Raw genomic sequence first — 22,216 nt, 5'->3', positions numbered from 1 at the left:
GCTGTAAGAAGGTCATATGAAGGACAGATTAAGATGGAATGTAGGTGCTCCCCTAGAAATGCTGCTGTACAGTGGTACCTCGGGTTACAGACGCTTCAGGTTACAGACTCCGCTAATCCAGAAATAGTACCTTGGGTTAGGAACTTTGCTTCAGGATGAGAACAGAAATAGTGCGGTGGCGGCATGGCAGCAGTGGGAGTCCCCATTAGTTCAAGTGGTACCTCAGGTTAAGAAGAGTTTCAGGTTAAGAACGGACCTCCGGAACAAATTAAGTTCTTAACCAGAGGTATCACTGTAATCCAAGAGAGGATTATACATCTACCATCACAACTACACTTAGGCCTGGTTTGGAAGTGACACCAAACCATGGTTTGACTCACTGCTATGGATATGAGTAGCAGCAAGTCTCAGCAGTTCTAAGGATACTGGAAGCGTCCACCTTTAAACTAAAGTTTCTCATTATGTCCAACCTGGAGGAACTCTGGTAAAAACTATGCTTTGTTTAAAAGCCAGAAGCTCAAGCCACTGATCCTGGCTTATTTCACAGGTGTGCTGAATGAGGAGTACATGAAGCACATAATACTAAACCATGGCTTAGATTTATATATGAAAAAGGACCACTCTATTCAGGGGAAGGAACTTCTACAAATTTATTTCTGAGCAAATGTGTAAAACAATGGGCTTTGAACAATGGGGTAGTGGGACAAATCTGGCAATGACAACATTGTCTTCTTGTAGGAAAAAAGTGAGCTTTGACAGAAAAACGTGAGAGCAAGATCTAGGGGTTCTGATATAAAACTATTTGGCAATTGGCATTGACATCTCAAGCTCCTTGACAACTGTGAACCTAACAGAACACAGTTTGAAGATACCTATACAAATGGTGTGTGATATCCTACCAACTAAACAAGATATATAATTTGGTTAAAGATGCTTGTTGAAGACATGGGGAACATGGTGCCAACTTAATTAATCTCTTCCAATATTGCAAAAACATTAAGAAATTTTTGAACATAATCTGGTTCCAATTATGGAATGAAAGATCCCAGAAGACCCTTTGATGAACTATTTGGAGAGGATTGTCAAAAATAAGCTACTGAAATATTTTATTAAAATCAGCAATAAAATATATAGTCCATTGTGGGAGCTATGTATGCTATGTTTTTTTAGCTTTTTTAGTTGGAGAGGCAGAAGAGAGATCTGGAGCTAATCGCAGATCACTATATTTCCAACCCATTAAAACAAAAGAGGTTTCCCCTTTCCTAAATTAGGCAAATTCTCTAATATGCAGTTACTTACCCCATATGGATTTGCATGTATATGTGCAGGTTAACTCAGTTTGTGGCTCATGGGTTTTAATACTGAGGAGAAGGGGGACTCTTGTAAATATGAATGTGAATTTGATTTGTCCCCGAGCCACAGCATTTGTAACTTGGCTCTGACTGATTCTAGTAAAAAACAAAAGTAGATCCAAAGCCTGAACATGCCCAACGTAATGCATTGAGATGGTTATTTCCTGCATTTAGCTGTTTCCTAGGGCCACAATATCTACAGGAAGCATCAGTACTTGAACTAGGATCCCAAGAGAGATGTAGATATAGAGGTTCTCATTAGTCACAAAGGGCTGCCTTTAAAAGAAAGGCTTCACGTGCGTTTTGAACCCCATATACCACATTGCCAAAATAACATAGTTTCTTTTAAAGGCAGCAACTTTTAAGAAACAAGACTCTAGTGTTTCCTGCCCCCCTTCAGTCTTCCAAGTCACTTTTCAAGGTAAGGCCCTGGATAAAGAAAAAACGTTTTTAGTAGAACACTAAAAGGTGTGTTCATATACTTGGAGTGGAAACTCTGTGCATCCAGCTGCAATTGATTTCCTGCATGGCAAAATACTGCAGGCATTTTACTAGATGGGAACATTACAAAGGCTTCCTACACATCACTAGGTTTTCAAACCAGGAAGGTATTCCCACATGGCCATTCCTTTGTCAGAATAAACAGCCTCTACTGATCTTTCACTGTATATGGTTTGCTTCTTCCCAAACCATAAAAAAGTGGTTTCAAAACACCCAATGACATGAAATATTCTCCTCTTTTGAAGGAAACAGTAAATTACAGTATTTAGGTATTTCTTCTTTCCTCTCACCAGAAAGCTATACAACACCTAGCAACAACACATCCTTTCATACTTCTTTAAAAAAAAGACCTAGCCAAAACCATCAACGCTACAGCAAAAGCAAGCCATGGGAGAATTTCAATGAAACACACTATTAAGACTTTCTGGAGTATTTATACTTCTAATTTCATACATGGGGGGAAAACTCTCTGTACATGTATATAGTGAAGAAGGACAATTCTCCAGGAAAGAAAGAGAGCATAAGGTGAACCCAGCACCAATGGTGCCCATGCCTCTGGGAAGTACACAAGCAAATTATCTATGCACAGTCCTCCTTCCTTTTTTGCAATAAGCAGGAAAACTTTCTGAGACCTTTAGAAATTCCCTTCTCCAAGGTGCCTCCTTGAATGGAATGGGCCATCTATGCCTCAGCTTTTCTCCATGAGCTTTGCTACCACTGAGAATGTAGCATACTCACTCACAGTATTTAATTCACATTTACAATTTGGAATTTATAGCTATATACTTTCACAAAAGGCATTAGTCAATCTGAAAGCACAGGAACTGGGCAACCTTGTCGTGTTCCTTTTTCAATTTTAAACTCCTCTGTAACCACATTATTAACTATCAGTTTGGCTTTCTGCTCTGAATATATCGCCTCAATCCCATTCTCAAAACCCCGTCCCACTCCCATTTCTTTTAAGTTTCCCATCATAAATTTCCAGGAGATGTTGTCAAAGGCCTTCTCCGCGTCTATAAAAATTAAAACTGCTTTTGTGTTTATATCTGTTTGCCCTATCTCCCCTTTGTTATTTATTTCGGTTCTGGAAGTGCTATTGAATATGATCAGAGGGGACCGGTTGGTGGAAGGAATCCAGGTCGGACAGAAACAATATAAACTAAAAGCTTTTGCAGATGACCTGGTTTTGACCCTGCAGGAGCCAGAGTCTAGTACGAAAAGAGTATTACAACTGATTAATGACTTTGGTCGGGTGGCTGGATTTAAATTAAATAAACAGAAAACTAAAGTTTTGGGGAAAAACTTGACAGATACAGAGTCAGAACGGTTTCAGAAAGAGACAGAACTTAATGTGGTTAAAAAAGTAAAATACCTAGGGGTAAACATAACAGCAAAAAATCTAAGTCTATTTAAGGATAACTATGAAAAATGCTGGGCAGAAATCAAGAGAGACTTAGACAGTTGGTCAAAATTGAAACTTTCTTTGTTAGGCCGAATTGCTGCTATCAAGATGAATGTATTGCCAAAGATGTTGTTTGTGCTGGTCCCGGGGGGAAGGTTACTGTTACCGTAGTCAAAGTTCAGTCCTAAGTCACTAGCCTGGAGATAGTCCACAAAGTGCGAGGTGAGGTCCGAAACAGGGAGCCGGGCGGGGACAGGAACACTCGAAGATCAGAAGCAGGTAGCCGGGCGGGGAACAGGAACACTGGAGGAACAGGACTGGATGCTGGCCAAAACAGCTCTTCAATGACGACGTTGCTCCCGCAACCTGGGACCGGGCTGACTGCCCTTTATCTTCTCTAAGGCCAGGGGCGGTCCCGGCCCCCAGGAGCCCCGCCTCTCCTGGCCTTAAGGCGAGCACTCCTCCTGGGAGAAACCAGTTCCCTTCGCCTCTCTGCCCTAAGCCTCTGCAGTTCAGGAGAGGCCGAAGGGTTACTGGGCCCCGGGGAAGGCTCACCTGTAGACACTGAGTCCTCAAGCACCTCTGGGGCCAGAATGGTTTCACCTGGTGCCTGCTCCTGAGGATCTGGCACAGGTGCAGGCTCCTCAGAATCTAGGCCTTGCCCCAGTTCAGCCGGCCCTGGAGGCGGGGACTCCTGTGCCGGCTGGGATTCCTCCAGTTCACTCTCAGAATCGGAATCCCAGGCCATCACATTGTTTTTGTTCCAAACACTTCAGGTATTGGACAGAACGGAGTGCTTTCAGAAGTGGCAGAGAGACATTTCTAAATTTATCTGGCAGGGCAAAAAGCCCAGAATTAAGTTTAAGATTTTAACCGATACGAAAGAAAGAGGGGGCTTTGCCCTGCCAGATTTAAAGTTGTATTACGAGGCCGCAGCGTTCTGCTGGCTAAAAGACTGGCTACTTCTTGAAGACACTGACGTGTTGGATTTGGAAGGGTTTAACAATGCTTTTGGATGGCATGCATACTTATGGTATGACAAGGTTAAAGCAAATAAGGCCTTTAAGAACCATATTGTCAGAAAATCACTGTTTAATGTCTGGACAAAATATAAAGACTTGCTGGAAAATAAAACTCCAAGGTGGCTTTCACCTTTGGAAGCTAAGGCCCGAAAAAGACCCAATATGGAGGCTAAATGGCCTAAATATTGGGAAATATTAGAAAAAGACGGAGACAATTGGAAATTGCAGAGTTTGGAGAAAATGAAGGATAAAGTGCGAGACTGGTTACATTACGCTCAGATTAAAGAAGTTTTTAAAAATGACAAGAAACTAGGGTTCCAGGTGGAGAAATCGAAACTAGAAACAGAATTGTTAGAACCAAAGATTAAGGTACTTTCAAGGATGTATAACTTGCTGTTAAAATGGAATACACAAGATGAAATGGTTAAATCGGCTATGATAAGGTGGGCACAGGACATTGGGTATAATATTATGTTTGAGGACTGGGAAAGGTTGTGGAGTACTGGATTGAACTTTACTGCATGCAATGCTTTGAAAGAAAATGTAATGAAAATGATATATAGATGGTATATGACCCCAGTCAAACTTGCAAAAATTTACCACCTGTCTGATAATAAGTGTTGGAAATGTAAAGAGAGTGAAGGAACATTCTTCCACCTCTGGTGGACCTGCCCTAAAGTGAAGGCGTTCTGGGAAATGATTTATAATGAACTGAAAAAGGTATTTAAGTATACCTTCACAAAGAAACCAGAGGCCTTTCTTTTGGGTATTGTCGGCCAAGGGGTGGTAAAGAAGGACCGGACATTTTTTATGTATGCAACAACAGCAGCAAGGATACTACTTGCAAAGCACTGGAAGAATGGCAGATGCAACTGATAGACTACATGGAACTAGCTGAGATGACTGGCAGAATTCGTGACCTGGGAGAAGAGAAGATGGAGGAGGATTGGAAGAAATTTAAGAATTATTTACAAAAACACTGCAACTTGAGTGAATGCTAAGCAGGATGCTAGATCATAAATAATTGAGCACCACTAACTTAGATGATTTAAGAAAATAAGCGAGATTGAGAAAATATAACTCTTCTTGAGAACTATAAGATTATGAATATATAGAAGGGATATAAGAATGCAAATAAGATAACAAATTGCTGGTAAATAGTTATAACGATGAAAGTGGGAGCGGGAGATGCGAGGAAGTCCAAAAAAAAAAATGTGAAAGTATGTTAAGATATTTGTTATATTGCCTGTTACATTTATTCTTATTGTAAACTCCAATAAATATTATAAAAAAAAAAAAATGAAAGCACAGGAACTGGCAGTGTGTATTATCTGGGAGCTGAAGATCAATACTAGAATTTAAAGTGGACGAGAAGCCCAATACCAGTGTCTAGATGTCTTTTTTAAAAAAAAGAACTTACAGTGGTGCCCCGCGAGACGAATGCCTCGCAAGACGGAAAACCCGCTAGACGAAAGGGTTTTCCGTTTTGGAGGTGCTTCGCAAAACGAATTTCCTATGTGCTTGCTTCGCAAGACGAAAATGTCTTGCGAGTTCCTGCGGGGTTTTTTTTCCTTTCCCCCCCTTTTTCCCAAGCCGCTAAACCGCTTATCAGCTGATGGCTAAGCCGCTTATCAGCTGATCTTTAAGCCGCTTAACAGCTGCCGCTAAGCCGCTTATCAGCTGATCGTTAAGCCGCTTATCAGCTGATCGTTAAGCCGGCTAAGCTGCTAATACTGTAGCACTAAGCCGCTAAACCTCTAATGGGCTTGCTTCGCAAGACGAAAAAACCCGCAAGACGAAGAGACTCGCGGAACGGATTCTTTTCGTCTTGCGAGGCACCACTGTATAAACAAAAAATAAATTTAAACACAAGAGACAGAGCTGTTTAAAATATAAGTTGGCAAATGGTTATCTGGTAACGTCCAAGTAGTCAATGCAGAACTTTTGGCATCTCATGCTTCACTCGCAAAGAACCAGAGATGTGAAAAAATAAATTCTACTGTCAAACATGTGGCAATTCAAATCTTTTATTTCTTGGCTGCTAGCAATCATGTTACTTCCTAAAGAAAAGGGTGTTCAAAAGGTTCAGCAGCCCAGTTCCCAAGCTGACCTAGAGTTAAAGGCCCCACTGAAAAGAACGGGGCTTACAATAGTGGGATGTGCTCATGACGCCAACAGCAAGTTCAAGTTGAAGCACAAGGCAAAGTTCACACTAACGCATCCTCAATCAAAGGCATATGTTGCACTCCTCCTATTGTGGCAATGAGGGCCAAAACTGTGGACTGTACATTTCATGTTTGCCAAAAGGAATGTACATTTTTTTAAAAACTTCATCAGAAGTCATTCAATCCCAGACTGCCATAATTTCCTCCCTTCATGACCTAAAAAGTAATCAAGCCAAGACCTCCCAAAAAACCATCATATGTTTTCTGAATCCTAGCCAATTTACAATATCTTCCTGAATCCGAAACCTCTCCTAACAGATGTGATGTCAGTGTATCAAATCAGCATTCCAATCTAGTTTCTGGCTATAGTATACCAATATAAAACTGTTTCAACATTTGGTTTCGATTGAACAATTGAAGCAAGCCTGTAATGAGCTCTGAAGTACAACATCGTCTCCCCGTTTACCAATAAAATATGCATTCACTGAAGCTTTTGTCATGAATTAAAATTGGCAAAAAGGGACATATCCAAAAGATACAGCTACATTCATTTGCAATAAGAATTACTTGAAAACGGCAGCTATTAATGGTATAGCTATCAATGGTTTCCATTAATGACTTTTTCCCTGCAGCAAGCCAGAGAAGCATGGCTCAAAAGGCAAAGTATATTGCTTTTGCTTACAACGGGACACTAGGATTTCCCAGGTTAGGGGTGGGTAGAAGCACTTTGTGGTGATTCTACCTTACTTGGGTGGTCATTTCCAGAGGGTGATGCTTGGGGAGTGCTCTTTGGCCCCATGGAACCTTCAATGTGGGGTTCCTCAGCATTCGATTTTATCCCTCATGTTATTTAACATCTACATGAAACCTCTGAGTTCATCCAGAGTTTTGGAGTCCATGGTCAGCAATTTGTTGAGGACACACAGCTCTACTTCTCCTTTACATATGCAGGTGTTGAAGTGGATGTGCTGGACCATTGTCTTGCCTCAGTAATGGACTGGATGAGAGCCAATGAACTGAAGCTCAATCCTCCACCTTAGGGTAGTTCCCTAAACCAGATGGATGGGAGGTTGCCTGCTTTGATGGGGTTACACTCCCTCTGAAGGAGCGGGTGGTGCACAGCTTGAAGGCACTTCTGGATCCATTGCTGTTACTTGAAGTTCAGGTGGCACCTTGGTGGCACAGAGTGCTTTCCATTAGCTTTGGCTGGTGGCCCAGTTGCGCCCCTATCTGGATAGGGATAGCATAACTTCTGTTGTCTATCCTCTGGTAACCTCTAGGTTAGATTACTGCAATGCATTGTATGTGGGGGCTGCCTCTGAAGATGGTTCAGAAACTTCAACTGGTGCAGAATTCAGTGGCCAGGTTGCGATGATTTGAGCATGTGGTGGCAATCCTGGCCCAATTGCACTGGCTGCCAATTAGTTTCTGGGCCCAATTCAAAGTGCTGTGTTTGATCTATAAAGCCTCAACCTGCTCACAGCTGTAGTACTCCAAGGACTACAACTCTCCATATGAACCACCTCAAGACCCTGTGATCATCATCCAACACTCTTCTACGTGTGCCTCCTCCACGAGAGGTCTGGAGGGCAGCAACATGAGAGCAGGCTTTTCTGTGCTGGTTCTCCACTTGTGGAAGGCTTTCCCAAGGGAGGTCTGCCTGGCATCTTCATTACATATATTTAGGCACCAGGCAAAAAATGTCCTCTGTTGGACCTAGTGGCTGCTTGAGTTTGGACTCACTATAAAAGTCAGCTTCATAGGTCATGATTCCACAAAAACCATAATTCCCTTGCCCAATTCCATTTTTGGAAAGCATTCAGGAAACTTCCACAAGGCCCAATAAAACTTAGCAGGTTGCACATACTGAAAACCACTTCTGCATGTAGGGAGATGTCATGCATTTTTAGTTTTATTTAGAACTTTCAGGTCAGGGCTTCTCGGATAAAAGCAGGGTTCCTCCATGCTAAGCAAAAGAAAATAGTAAAGCCAACTTTCTTCCAGCAGTGTCTGGCTGAGATTCTCTGGAAGCATCATTAAAATAAACAGAACCATGTGCAACAGCCATGTATTAAATTACTTTATATATATGTCTTGTTGACTTCAAAGCAGTCTGCACAACAGAAAAATACAATTATGAGTGTAAAGATGCTAGCAATATTGACAGAGAACCAACCTATCCATCTCAGAACCTGCGTTTTTCATATGCCTTCAAAGGTAAGTGATCAGAATTAAACTTTTAACTTAATAGTTCTAAAATACTATATGATTCTCCTGAAGATTCAAAGTTAATCTCCTGCCTGAAGTCAGAGGCTTCAAATGGATATGGCAGGCCTGCAACCTATGTGAGGGTTATGTTCTGGGGATGGCACCTGAAGCCAAAATTGTATACAGTCAAAACCCATTGGGCTCAATGGAGAGTGGGATTTCCAAAGTCATTTTTCCTGAGACCCTGCCCCCCTTTTAATTTTTTTTTATTGCCATACACATCAAGTTAAATGCACATAAGTTATGGGCTTACTTGGGGTTGCCATACGTCCAGAATTTCCCAGACATATCTGGAATACTGCAGTTGGAAGCAGAAGTTGTAAAAATGACCAGGAAAATCTGGACATATGACAACCCATGCTGCCAATGTCATTTTTGGTGAATTTTCTTAGCGATAGTTCAAAAACTTCTCTCTTTTTGGTGAATTTGCAACTTTTCTCTCTGGATTTTCACTGTTTGAAATATGGCAACCCTAGCTTACTGCATACACATTCAGAAAAGGTGCATGGCATAGCCTTCCAAGGACTATATCACCAAAATCTGAATTGTGGAATCACTTGTGCGTGACTATTCCATCACATAAATAGCAATGTACAGTAAACTAACACATCTGAAGAAGGTAAACTAGACTTGTTTCCTAGTATGCTACTTTTGCAAGGAATATTCATTCGTATATTCCCAATCATACTCCAATGTGGCATCAATCCAGATGGATTGTACGGTTTTCCTTTTCCGACTGTATCAAGATCAGGCCACAGGGACAATACACATAACCACGTTTTAGGGTTATAATTGGCTTATCGTGCTTCTTTGGTGAATTATGATTAAAGGAGCCATCCTATCGTTAAATCAGCATTCATGCTTAAGGTAGTGCACAATGACAGCTGCCTCACTGCCATCACATTTCAAATCTCAGCTGGCAACAAGGGAGTTACTCAAAATAAACTCAGACTGTGGTTGTGTGAATTGGCTCCTAAAATTAAGACAAAGATTAAATTTTCCATGCAGACTTCCAGCTTTCAAAATCTGTTTAGACATCCATAAGAACAAATATTTGTGCTATGTGTAGATGCTGGTATAGTATATGAATATATATAATTCACACACAGAAAGACACATACAATGTAAAAAATATTCTAGTACTTATTTACCAGTCAAGCTAACTGAACATATGGTGCCATATTAATTTAGGACTACTGGGTGTCAGGAAAAAAAATTAAAATGTAAATTGTAAAGTTTAAAGGCAGCCCTATACTTCGCCTTTCCAAACACAATTACTTATATATCCCATAGCTGCTATTTCCAGATTTAGCTTTACTACAAGCAAACAGGATTCCATTATAAATTTAGCTAGAGGCCAGGACCACAAGCAGTTGTGGAAATTTGAACCACAAGCCTTAATCAGTAAAGGCCGTTCGCTCTGAAAAAGGAAGGAAGGCATTAGATGAAGACTTCTTCTAACACTGCTGTTTTATTCTAAAATGTTATATTTTCGATTATTATTTTGATCACATTTATAAATATATATTTCTATTTATTATTATTATAAAAACTGAGCAAAACAGCATTCATGGGAAGAGCTGAGTAGAGCAGCTAGGCCTCTATTGCTACTGAAAGACATCAGTTTGAATCTTAACTTCCACTAATGGAACAGAGTTCATAGCTGAGGAATGGGGCTTTCCTGCTTCCAATTCCAATTCCCCTCTGCAGTGCCTTGTGTTTTCACCAAAAAATAATCCTGGGATTGGGACAGTGCTGGGAATGGAATGGAAGCTGCAGGCAGAGGGATAACTGAGTAGTCAATGGAAAAGCAACTAACACTCCAATCCTTTGCAAATATTGAGTTGAGCTGCTGTCCCTCTGTCTCAGGAAACAATGGAGGACTGCACCTTTGAGGGTAAAGTCAAACTGTTGGAGAGTCACAGTGCCTGTGGTTGGCTGTCGAGTCCAACATGGGAGAGACATGTTTTGTTGCAGCTGAGGCAGATGAAGGTATCCGGTTGTGCTGATGCAGGTGTACCATGGCATTTCTTCTTTCTGGCTTCCTCCCAGTGGTCATTCCTCTTCTGGTCACTGCTGTCTCCAGGCACTGAGGTCATCTGCCCCCCATTTGGTGGCGTTAATGTTGCCAGCCTTCATGTCACATTTGGAGACATCTTTGTAACAAAGAGTTGGTCTGCCAACAGGCCTGGTACCTGAAGCCAGATCCTCATATAGCACTGTTGATGGTTTTAGTCTAACACTGTTTTAACTGAGCTTTAGTTTATTTCTTGGTTCTACTTTTTACCCTCTATAGTTTCAACTATTTGTTGTTGTTGTTGTTTAGTCGTTTAGTCGTGTCCGACTCTTCATGACCCCATGGACCAGAGCACGCCACGCACTTCTGTCTTCCACTGCCTCCTGCAGTTTGGTCAGACTCATGCTTGTAGCTTCGAAGACACTATCCAACCATCTCGTCCTCTGTCGTCCCCTTCTCCTTGTGCCCTCCATCTTTCCCAACATCAGGGTCTTTTCCAGGGAGTCTTCTCTTCTCATGAGGTGGCCAAAGTATTGGAGCCTCAGCTTCACGATCTGTCCTTCCAGTGAGCACTCAGGGCTGATTTCCTTAAGAATGGATACGTTTGATCTTCTTGCAGTCCATGGGACTCTCAAGAGTCTCCTCCAGCACCATAATTCAAAAGCATAAATTCTTCGGCGATCAGCCTTCTTTATGGTCCAGCTCTCACTTCCATACATCACTACTGGGAAAACCATAGCTTTTACTATACGGACCTTTGTTGGCAAGGTGATGTCTCTACTTTTTAAGATGCTGTCTAGGTTTGTCATTGCTTTCCTCCCAAGAAGCAGGCGTCTCTTAATTTCGTGGCTGCTGTCACCATCTGCAGTGATCATGGAGCCCAAGAAAGTAAAATCTCTCACTGCCTCCATTTCTTCCCCTTCTATTTGCCAGGAGGTGATGGGACCAGTGGCCATGATCTTCGTTTTTTGATGTTGAGCTTCAGACCATATTTTGCACTCTCCTCTTTCACCCTCAATAAAAGGTTCTTTAATTCCTCCTCACTTTCTGCCATCAAGGTTGTGTCATCTGCATATCTGAGGTTGTTGATATTTCTTCCAGCAATCTTAATTCCGGCTAGGGATTCATCCAGCCCAACCTTTCACATGATGAATTCTGCATATAAGTTAAATAAACAGGGAGACAAAATACAGCCTTGTCGTACTCCTTTCCCAATTTTGAACCAATCAGTTGTTCCATATCCAGTTCTAACTGTAGCTTCTTGTCCCACATAGAGATTTCTCAGGAGACAGATGAGGTGATCAGGCACTCCCATTTAAGAACTTGCCATAGTTTGCTGTGGTCGACACAGTCAAAGGCTTTTGCATAGTCAATGAAGCAGAAGTAGATGTCTTTCTGGAACTCTCTAGCTTTCTCCATAATCCAGCGCATGTTTGCAATTTTGTCTCTGGTTCCTCTGCCTCTTCTAAATCCAGCTTGCACTTCTGGGAGTTCTCGGTCCACATACTGCTTGAGCCTGCCTTGTAGAATTTTAAGCATAACCTTGCTAACATGTGAAATGAGTGCAATTGTGCGGTAGTTGGAGCATTCTTTAGCACTGCCCTTCTTTGGGATTGGGATGTAGACTGATCTTCTCCAGTCCTCTGGCCACTGCTGAGTTTTCCAAACTTGCTGGCATATTGAGTGTAGCACCTTAACAGCATCATCTTTTAAAATTTTAAATAGTTCAGCTGGAATACCATCACTTCCACTGGCCTTGTTATTTGCAGTGCTTTCTAAGGCCCATTTGACTTCACTCTCCAGGATGTCTGGCTCAAGGTCAGCAACCACACTACCTGGGGTGTACGAGACATCCATATCTTTCTGGTATAATTCCTCTGTGTATTCTTGCCACCTCTTCTTGATGTCTTCTGCTTCTGTTAGGTCCTTACCACTTTTGTCCTTTATTATGGTAATCTTTGAACGAAATGTTCCTTTCATATCTCCAATTTTATTGAACAGATGTCTGGTTCTTCCCATTCTTTCAACTATACTTTTTGTTAAATGGCAGAATAGAAATGCTGTAAATAATACCTCTGGCACCTTTGGTTACAAACTTAATTCATTCCGGAGGTCCATTCTTAACCTGAGGTACCACTTTAGCTAATGGAGCCTCCTGCTGCCGCTGCGCCGCCGGCACACAATTTCTGTTCTCATCCTGAGGTAAAGTTCTTAACCCAAGGTACTACTTCCGGGTTAGCGGAGTCTGTAACCCGAAGTGTTTGTAACCCGAGGTACCACTGCATTCAAAATGAGCTGAAACCCAGGAATGAGGGTTTATTGGTCTCCAGTTCCACATTTTATAACTTGTGCTTCACAGATAGGATTATTTACTATGCAATCCTGTACATGTCTATTTGGAAGTAAACTCCATTGAACTTAATGGGGCTTACTCCCAGGTTAGTGAGTTTAGAATTACAGCTTTAGCCTCCAACAAAAGCACCTCAGCCAACTAAACTGAAATCTGTTGGCATCACTCCATCATCACCTCAATTCTTTAGTCTTTCCAGCTTCTGACTGTAGGGCTTAGAGTTTAATTTTTTTTCTACAAATGTATGTATACTTTTTCATCTCATTTGTATCTATATGACTGTGTTAAGTGCCTCAACTGTCATCCAACAGACGTTCTGATTGTGCTGTTTGTATACAAGACCATCACTAGGAATTATTTATACCATTTTTGCTATGAGGAGTGAGTGGGAAGAGACAATGTTATCCATTGGCTACAGTCAGTAGCCTGAGAGACTTAGATTATAATCACACCTTTGCTATGAGCTCACTAGGAGATAGCATGAAAAGTATCATGTGTCACACAATAGCCTTGAATGTTAATGCTAGGAAACCGGATAAAAAAGCAAGTCATGCCTCTGACATAATCCAAAGGGTAAATGACTTTTGTTCTATGTGATTCAGAAAAATATTTTTAGAAAAACGCAACTTAAAAGGACATATCTAACACTTGACAATTAATACCGTTTTTCCAAATTGCTCATCATCTTCTAGGTACCACTTAGCAGAATATAATTTTTTCAGATAAAAACAAGCCATATAAGTTAATCCAGTTCAGATATCAAAGCCAAACCATTATTGTTCATCATAAAGAAACTTTGTACCTGTGTACTCTCCTCCTCCCAACTTTCCCCTGTACACTCCAATTCTGTCTGTCATTTCCTGATTCACATAACTATAGTTTGCTGTTGTGTCCGAAACAAGCAAACTATGGTTACTGCAGACCTCAGTGGAACTCTAAATCATAATTGGAATCCCAGATCAAGCTGTACTTTGCTGCTGTATCTTATTTTCAGTTTGGTATGGGCAACCTGTAGCCCTCCAGGTGTTTCTAGACTACGATTATGAGCCAACACTGAGATAGTGGTTTGTCTAAGGATGCAGAATGAGTTCATAAGGTGACATTTGTACCAAAGGTCAACCACCTTCCTGCTTGCCCACTTAAATACTGAACTGCACTTGCTCAGCACAGTAGCACATCATCTCCACACTAAGATGCATAGCCGTCATGCATGTAGGCACCATGTATCACACAATGCCTTGCATGTACCACCCCTCCTATAAGCATTCACCAGAAGGACAAAAGGTGGGTGTGTTCATGACTCCCATTTTCCATGCTTCAGCATGGCATCCCAAACCACCTGTAGCTCTATATGAGACAGAATAGCACTGACATCTACATGTATCACAGTTCTTTGAGAATGAGAGAGGTAAAACTTGTAAAGTGTACCAAGTTTCAGGAACTGCTATATAAAACTATCAGTGTTGAAATGCAGCACAATTCAAGGGAAGACAGAACCAATGGTCTTACTTTGCTCTCTTGGTATAACTCTTCCTAAGAATTGACTTCACTAAAAACACAATGGCTTTGATCCAATGCAATGCAAAGTAAGCATCTTATTAGTGCAAGGATGTCCACTTCTGTGGGGGGGTTTTCTTGCCTCTCCACCCCCCATGCACCCTTCAAATCTGTTTTGGGCTTCCCCTTTAACTTCCAGAGCAGATTTAGGGAGGGAGAAGATGGGGGGGGGGGAATCCTGTTGCACAAGAAGTTACCCTTGCACTGATGGGATGCTTACTTAGCACTGCATTGATACATATCAAAATCTCTCTTTTTTAAAAAAAACCTCTCCTCTCCTAGCTCCCACTGAGCATATCATCCCCACTGCAGTTTGAAACTCAGAAATTCAACATAATCTGCTTTTCTCATCTGTGAAGCTCTAGGACCAAAAAAAAAAAAAAAAAAGGGTATTTCGATTCCGCATCTTCATTTAATATTTAAAAGCTCAAGAGCTTGTCTCATTAAAAAGTTTGCAATCCTAGTGAACACATGACCTAGTACAAACTGAACCAAGAGAGCCAGTTGTGAAGGTGGAAGATCTAGTTAAATAAACTAGTGACTGATAAACCACTTCATTAACTTTCTGTACTTTTTCAGATGAGCAATAACACCAAGTTTAGATGCAGTTTTAGAGCAACAACAAATATCGCAACCAAGATGTCACTTTTATGGAGTCAAAGATGTTACAAAGATGACTACAGTGGTACCTCAGGTTAAGTACCGTATTTTTTGCTCTATAACACGCACCCGACCATAACACGCACGTAGTTTTTAGAGGAGGAAAATCCGTAGGCATGCCACCCGTAGGCATTCCCTCCATAACACGCACAGACATTTCCCCTTACTTTCTAGGAGGAAAAAAGTGAGTGTTATGGTGCAAAAAATACGGTACTTAATTCATTCCTGAGGTCCGTTCTTAACCTGAAACTGTTCTTAACCTGAAGCACCACTTTAGCTAATGGGGCCTCCTGCTGCCGCCGCACCGCTGGAACACGATTTCTGTTCTCATCCTGAAGCAAAGTTCTTAACCTGAAGCACTATTTCTGGGTTAGCGGAGTCCGTAACCTGAAGCGTATGTAACCTGAGGTACCACTGTATTTGTAATATGCTATTGAATAGGATTCCTACGTGATTTCATCATCAAAAAAAAGTGCCCTCCCAAATTAACTGTCCATAGCTCACATCACATAGCAAGTCCTATGAAAAAGTATATGAGTTCTGTATAGAACACATACCACACAAAACAGATTTTTAAGAAAAAGAAAAAACAGGAGCGATTGTTACAAGAGGAAGAAAACAGCTTATGCAGTCTAGACAAATTAATGGGTGTTGTTCATCAGAAGATATAATAACCAACTGAGTGGAGTTTATTCTAACAATCCTCTAGTGTGTATGGAGAAATCCCTTAACTAGAAGTGAAACACTTTTATTGAGAAGTTTCCACTGGCTGCATGCTTAACAGAAAGAAATCAGAGAATCTGTCTACATGCCACCTGGAATAGCAGTTACTTTCAAGAAGAGGGCTAGCATTGTTTTAAGTAGCAGCAAGTCTTTCTCCTCAGATGTCAGAAATCCAACAAAGCTGCAAACCACCAGGTATTTATTCCCCCATGCCACCTGAGCATATACCCATATATTTTAAAAAGGCTCGTTCCAATAAGAACAAAGAGAAAGGGAGGTGTTATCAAAAATAAAACATTTGCCCAGAGATCTGACTCTACAAACATCCAGTGTTCTTTCTCTTCACAGCTACTTCATATGGAACATTCAACATACAGATGTGTCTGGGTGAGATGTGCACAGCCATGTAAGCAGTCATAGGTCAGGAATGCACACCTGTCTATTTAGCCATGCACACTCACTTCAGACACCCAGTGTAGCTAAGTGTAAGCTTCGCAGTGGATGGATGCAAGACAGACAAAAACCAAACAAACCCCATATTATTCAGAACACAACTGTATACACAAGCTACCTCTAGTGCCAGAGATGCAGGTTTAAAATAAATTTACACACACAGCCCAATGCCAATGCAATTCCATGCAGGGAAAATATGTATGCTGTAATGGGAGAGCAGCTCTCTCTCTCTCTCTCTCTCTCTCTCACACACACACACACACACACACAGTTACAAGAGCTTTAAAAACACTCCTCCTTTGCTGCTGTACAGTGTCTGTTGCCAAGTCTTTTCAGGTAACAACAGATAAGGATACTATGGGCACTTTCTGAACTACTCCAGCTTTTTGTTTCTGCCTGCAACCTGAGAGCACTTTACATGGGCGTGTGCAGATTGACTTTTACCGTTCACCTCTTTAGCGGGATGTACTGTTTCCAAGCTGATAAGCCACAGGGTTCCTGGGAACCTAAAGGGAGGAATGATGCTGTTGCTGTCGGGGGAAAGAGAAGAGCGAAGAGGGTGGGGGGAAACGGAGGCTTCTACAGTAGAGAAAAGCCCAGGAGAGAAGGGGGAACCTCAGGTATATACAGAAAGAGGGGCTTCCCCAGTCGCCCCCCTCTCTCTTCCTTGCCCCCATCAGCTAAACTCCTCAAGTGAATCCATGTTCGGCCCCCTTCTCCAACAAAGCCCCCCTCCAGGCCCTCCTCCCCTTTCAAAGCAGCCGAGGGAACAATATAGAGTCTCCGCAAGTCAGGAAACAATGGGGCGATCATGATATAGCATACCTCGCGCGCAGGGCATTTAACCAAAAAGAGAGGGGTGGGCGAGCGAGGGAGGGAGAATCAGGTGGCGCCAGATGATCCTTCCACTGCTACCCCCCGCCCGCCGGTCGGTGGTTTCGGCGATAAAGAGATTTAAAGGGAAGGAGGCAGGGAGCCCGAAGAAGAAGGAAAGCTCGCCAGACTCTCTCGCCCACTCTGAGAAGTCCGGGGCGTGGAGAGGGGAGAGAAACAAAGCGGCGGCTCTTACTGGAGTGGCGGGCGGCAGCTCCGAGCAGGCGCGAGAGTCGCCCCGACTCCGCCGCTTCGGAGCCCGGCTAGCCGAGGCTGCTAAATCCAGGCGCAGCAGGCGGGGAAAGCGGCTCCCGCTCCTTAATTCATTCGGAGGCGCCGAGCGGCTCGTCCCACCTCAGCGCGCTGCTCCGGCGACTGCTGAGGAACCCGAGTGGGCGCGCTTTAGAGGCGGGCGGCAGTAACTGCAGCAGCAGCAGCAGCAGCCGCCTCAGCCTCCCTTCCTCCCCGACTGCCTCCTCCCTCTCTCGCGTAGGGAGAAAGCCGGAGTTCCTCGCCAGGCCGCTAGGAAAACTCCTCTCCGGCGTCCCTCCGGCGCTCGCCTTCGAGGGCTTGGCCCCTCCTCGCGGAGGGAGGCCTGGCTTCTCCTGGGGCTGCAGCTGGAGTTTCCCTCGAGGGAGGAGGGAGGGCGCGGAGTTCACCACTTGGCTGTGGAGCGAAGCCAACGAGGAGAGCGAAGCACAGGCTCCGCAGAAATTAAAACAAAAACAAAGCCGCCAACAGCCCGGCCACTGTTAATACGCGCAGCGAGCCCTTGTTTTAGCCCGACAACTTTTGCTTCCGTATTTCTTTCAAGAGGCATTTCTTTTCTTTAAACATCCATCCCCAACCCAGTCACACTGGCGTTGCAGTCCTCCCACTGAAACCAATGTAACTCGCTTCCGGAATTACGCTGTTAGCCTTTGACCGTCTCAACAGCTCTTTTTCAAGTAAAGTTGTTAGTTTTTCTCCCCACTTACTCATTAGGGTTTCTCCGTGTAACAGCCAGAAATTATTCAACAGGTGTAGTTTCCCAGACAGGTGGATGGGGAAACTAGACCAGCTGAATAATTTCTGGCTGGTAAGCGGATGCTGAAGAGCGCTGCCCAAAGATAAATCCCAATCGTTTTTTGTAAGGGCAAAATCCTGCTATCCCATCTATTTCTTCAGGGGTGGGAAGTTTGGCCAGAGGGCCAACTTCTGGACAACTTTCTGGAGGGCCACATCCCAGGTGTTGGCAGAGCAATGAATATAAGTCTTACCTTCATTTATTATTTTGATTTATTAAAATATATATACCACCCTGTTGTAATACAAACAGAATTGCCTAGAGTCTTGGATGTTTTAATAAAAAGCTTATTACTAGGATATGGTTAACATATGAGCAGAAGTTTTAATCTGCTGTATATTAATCAAATTCATCTCTTCATTTAGTAGTATAAATTGAATTCTTTACTAACATCAGCTTATCTCATGCAACTACTATGAATTAGTTGAAGTTCATTCATGTTTCACTGAGTGCATATTTAGTGGTGGCTGATGCCCATTGGTGGAGCCAAAAGCAGGGAATCCAACAACAGATAAAAGTAGAGCCAATGACAGGCAGAGCCAAATAATTCTAGCTTTGTCTCCATCCTTCTCTTTGCTGAGTCAGTAGAGCATGAGACTCTTAATCTCAGGGTTGTAGGTTTGAGTCCCATGTTGGGCAAAAGAGTTCTGCAATGCAGGGGGTTGGACTAGAGGTCCCTTCTAACTCTACAATTCCATGATTCCATGATTCTATGAACACTGAAACTAAGAAGGGTAGTGACAGGCAGTGCTACCACCCTCTAGACTGGTTGCAAGTAGGAAAGTGGGGGCTGGCTGAGTGTAGACTGAGGATAGGGTTAGTCACAGTGGAGCTGGTCTGTTGGAGCTAGTGGGGAACTGCTGTGACTGTCAATTGTTTTAATTCAGTATATGCAGGTATTGTCTACTGATGGCAGCTTTTGTGATTTATTAATCGTGCCTTTTAACATTATCAAATACGGTTCTTTTCCTCCTGGCTAACAGTACAATCTTACTCCATGAACACTTACAAGCATGTTGGAAGCACTTATGCCCACTCAGTTTCATTGATTTAACTGGGTGCCTATTTATGTAATCCTTATTACACAAGGTTAATCACCATGCTTGCTGCTTGTGTTAAGTCCTTTATGCTTTTTAAGCTCACAATGTAAAGACTTTCCCCTTAGATCTTGTGGCCTTATAGCTTTGATTTTTATTAGACTGGTCACATGCCACATAGCCCTAGATGCTTAAAAAAACAACAACCATGAAGATAAGCTGAGGCTCAAATTCCAACTTCTACACATCTTCTAAAGATATAATAACATTGTCAGGTTTTGTGGTTGATTCCCTCACATGACTGTATGAAGATTTCTCTGTCCTTTTAGTCGTGAGGGTTCGTTAATACTAGAGTGCATTCCATTTTATTATAATGGAAGCCACTTGAGGAGGTAGGGTGAAGCATGCCTCTAAAAGGCAGACTTACAGCAAAAGAGTCACACAGGTTCATTGTTCAAAGCCATGCAAAAGCACTTGAGATGGATGCAGATCAGGGTGAGCTAGCCTAGGCATGAAATGTAACTTGAGCAGAGTCCTGAGGTCCAGAGAGAGAGACCTGGTTGGCTTCATTTGGCCCCTGGCCTGAGGTTTCCTAACTCATAGGAACCTCACATACTTAAGTCTCTGAAGCTAAATGTTTACTGATACAGCAAAATATGGATATATTCTGAAACCACAACAGCTCAAATATAGAAATGTGTTTTCTTTTTATGCCCCAGACCTTAAGGGCATCCCCACAAAGCAATTTTACAATAAAAATGATATAAACAAAACTATTGAAAATGCTACATTCACTGACTCCTAACTGGCATTCAGCTGTCCTGCTGCAGTCACAGACATACAGGGGCTGCCTTATGATGAATGGTTAAGTGATGGATGGATGAACTATATTTCCCACAGAGCTGCATGCATGGTCTGATTGTTAAAACTGCTGTTTGTGATTTTAAAATTGTAGATCTTTGATTTTTTTTTTATGTTGTTGATGATGGCTGAAAGACTAGGGGATCAAGTGCTTCCATACACTATTGAGATTCTTCAGTGCCAAGGGTGTAACGTCAGCATAGTTCTAGCCTTAACTTCCTACCATTGTGACTCAGCAGATTACATGATAATTGGGAGGAGAGGGAGTGACCCTGGAGATGTGCTCAGATGGCAAAATTACTTCCTCCTCTTCTCTGTACCTAAAGGCTTCTAAGGAAGAGCAGAAATACCTGCATCTAGTATCACCAATCTTGGTATATGGGGAAATGAAAAACTTATAATACCTCATGTTTCCTGAGGTGGTGGTTGTTATTGTCATTATTATCATGATTAGCACTTTAGAAAATGGAAATCTTATCCAAATGAGGTAAACAAAAGGAGCACAAACTTACACACACACACACACACACACACACACAGAGGCAAGCAGAAAATAAGGGGTTAAAACAGACAATTTGAGGTGCCTACTACTAAAAATAAATAAACACTCAGTAATTGAAAAATAATTAAAAAGAAGAAGTGGGGAACTAGCTACAGAAGTGGCTTGTTGGGTGATTGTTGGATGACAAGAGAACTAAAGGTGTAAGTTAATGCAAGCCCTTCTAGGAATGGTTCTGCTCAGGAGGTCCCAATCGGATCTCCCAAGTCCTGAGTGAAGCTGATTCCTGCCAAAAGCAGGAGTTGCATTTGCAAGTCAGCTGATCGGCGATGGCTGCATACTCTGCTTCCTTGGTTTGAAATCAGACATATTCTATCTGTTATTTTCATTCTGCATGTTAACCACGTCAATGTGATTCAGACTCTACATCAAAGAAATTGTCTGCCTTTTACTAAAACATACTAAGTAGCCCTTTGAGGACGTGGCTTACAGGCCAAGTTTACCAATTAAGCACTGTCCAAAGGTCTTGTTTACAAATCAGCAGCATTGAAACTGATGGAATAGCTCACTAATGAGCTCAGGCCATCATTATGTTTGGGCTACATCCATTAATCTAAGCTTTTTATTGAATGCATTTCTTAAAGCATATAAACTACATTGTTAATTTGGGTTGGACGTAATGACCACACATGCCCCCCCCCCCCCGAATTCTGACAGTACTGCTGAAAGTGAATTTTTGATGTTGCTTCAGCTCCAGGAGCATAGTGCCCTGGATCAGTTGGTAGTGAAGAACTGCAATAGTTTGCAGGTCTACTCATAAATCAGTCTCAGTGAGTTCAATGGGGCTAACTCCCAGGTAAGTGTATATTCAAGTGCAGCCTATTATTTCCAGGATGATGAAGGGCAGTATGTGTTGGGGATGTGTTGTAGCTGATCCACACCACCATAGGCTCTACTGCCTTTCCCTGGGGTAACACCACCTTTAGCACTGAATCGGACCAAATGTCAATAGAGTTTTTCGCAGATTGCCATTTGTTCAGATTTACTGCTAAAGATGCAGGTGGCGCTGTGGGTTAAACCACAGAGCTTAGGACTTGCCGATCAGAAGGTCGGCGGTTCGAATCCTCATGATGGGGTGAGCTTCCGTTGCTCGGTCCCTGCTCCTGCCAACCTAGCAGTTCAAAAGCACATCAAAGTGCAAGTAGATAAATAGGTACCGCTCCGGCAGGAAGGTAAACGGCGTTTCTGTGTGCTGCTCTGGTTTGCCAGAAGCAGCTTAGTCATGCTGGCCACATGACCCAGAAGCTGTACACTGGCTCCCTCGGCCAATGAAGCGAGATGAGCTGGACCTAATGGTCAGGGGTCCCTTTACCTTTACCTTTACTGCTAAAGAGCGGCTTTTCTGGGGAA

The 22,216-nt window shown here is 42.5% G+C and overlaps 1 protein-coding gene across 3 annotated transcripts in view; it reads right to left on the bottom strand.

Annotated features, from left to right (window-relative positions):
• The window catches only part of LOC308473090 (pleckstrin homology domain-containing family G member 1-like), a 104,797-nt gene extending 87,075 nt beyond the window's left edge, over positions 1-17,722 (bottom strand). For 2 of the 3 annotated variants that reach the window (XM_080998358.1, XM_080998359.1), the window contains exon 1: positions 17,540-17,722. The gene's annotated coding sequence lies outside the window, so the exon portion shown is untranslated. Of the gene's footprint in view, positions 1-16,914; positions 16,933-17,539 lie in introns of those variants that run through there. The other variant, XM_080998360.1, reaches the window with a different exon arrangement.
• Positions 17,723-22,216: the final 4,494 nt, after the last annotated feature.

The sequence above is a fragment of the Podarcis pityusensis genome (assembly GCF_964106645.2).
Source record: "Podarcis pityusensis genome assembly, chromosome: 3".
In the NCBI taxonomy this organism is placed as follows: domain Eukaryota; kingdom Metazoa; phylum Chordata; class Lepidosauria; order Squamata; family Lacertidae; genus Podarcis; species Podarcis pityusensis.
Note: the sequence above shows the minus strand (reverse complement) of the source record. Positions and strands in the feature narration are given on the sequence as shown.